Below are 1,081 nucleotides of genomic sequence, written 5' to 3' on the forward strand. Positions count from 1 at the left end.
CCCGCCCCATAGCACCCACCCCATAACGTCACCCCATAGCGCCTGCCCCACAGCATCACCCCATAGTCTCACCCCATAGCATCACCCCAGAGTGCCCGCCCCATAGCATCACCCCATAGTGTCACCCCATAGTGTCACCCCATAGCATCACCCCATAGCGTCACCCCATAGTGTCACCCCATAGCGCCTCCTTCCTGCCCCATAGCACCTGCCCCATAGCGCCCCATAGCGCCCCTCACCGGGCGTGAACCTCCACTCGCTCTTGCTGTAGAAGGGCCGGTAGGACGAGATGACGATGGGGACCACGGGCACCTGGGGGGCAGGGGGCGTGAGGGGGGCCCTGCCCCATAGCGAGGGCCCCAGACCCACAGCGAGGGCCCCAGACCCACAGCGAGGACCCCAGCCCCATAGAGGGGTCCCCCCAAACCCACAGAGGTCCCGGGGGGGTCCCCACCCCACAGCGGCTCTCTGCCCCACAGGGGGATCCCAGCCCCACAGAAGGATCCCAGCCCCATAGACGGCTCCCCCCCCAGCCCCACAGGGGTCCCAGGGGGTCCCCAGCCCCACAGGGGGATCCCAGCCCCACAGAGGCCCCGGGGGGTTCCCTGCCCCACAGCAGCTCCCTGCCCCACAGGGGGATCCCAGCCCCATAGAGGGGTCCTCCCAATCCCATAGAGGTCTCTTGGGAGTTCCCTGCCCCACAGCACTTTCCCTGCCCCATAGGGGGATCCGAGCCCCATAGACGGCTCCCCACTCAGCCCCACAGAGGCCCCAGGGGGTTCCCTGCTCCACAGGGGGATCCCAGCCCCACAGAGGCCCCACAGCGGCTCCCTGCCCCATAGCGGCTCCCTGCCCCATAGCGGCTCCCTGCCCCACACCTGCGCCTGCACGGCCAGGTGGAAGGCCCCACGCTTGAAGGGCAGCATGGAGCCGCTGTGGTTGCGGGTGCCCTCGGGGAAGACCCACACGCGGATCTGTGGGGCGGGCGCGGCGCCGTGGGGCGACCCACGGCGAGGCCGGGGCTGCCCCACAGCGGGGACACGTGACCCGTGATGGGGACACGCGACCCACAGCAGCTCGC

General features: G+C 69.8%; 1 long non-coding RNA gene across 1 annotated transcript; it reads right to left on the reverse strand.

The window, feature by feature from the left end:
• Positions 1–282: 282 nt before the first annotated feature.
• LOC112946289 lies at positions 283–957 on the reverse strand. The gene is made up of 2 exons (XR_003249203.1): positions 879–957; positions 283–312 (listed from the first exon to the last, which is right to left on the reverse strand). It is a non-coding gene; the product is annotated as an uncharacterized LOC112946289 (long non-coding RNA).
• Between the last annotated feature and the right edge of the window lie 124 nt (positions 958–1,081).

The sequence above is a fragment of the Nothoprocta perdicaria genome, unplaced genomic scaffold, assembly GCF_003342845.1.
Source record: "Nothoprocta perdicaria isolate Ctin4 unplaced genomic scaffold, notPer1 scaffold_2004, whole genome shotgun sequence".
Taxonomy (NCBI): domain Eukaryota; kingdom Metazoa; phylum Chordata; class Aves; order Tinamiformes; family Tinamidae; genus Nothoprocta; species Nothoprocta perdicaria.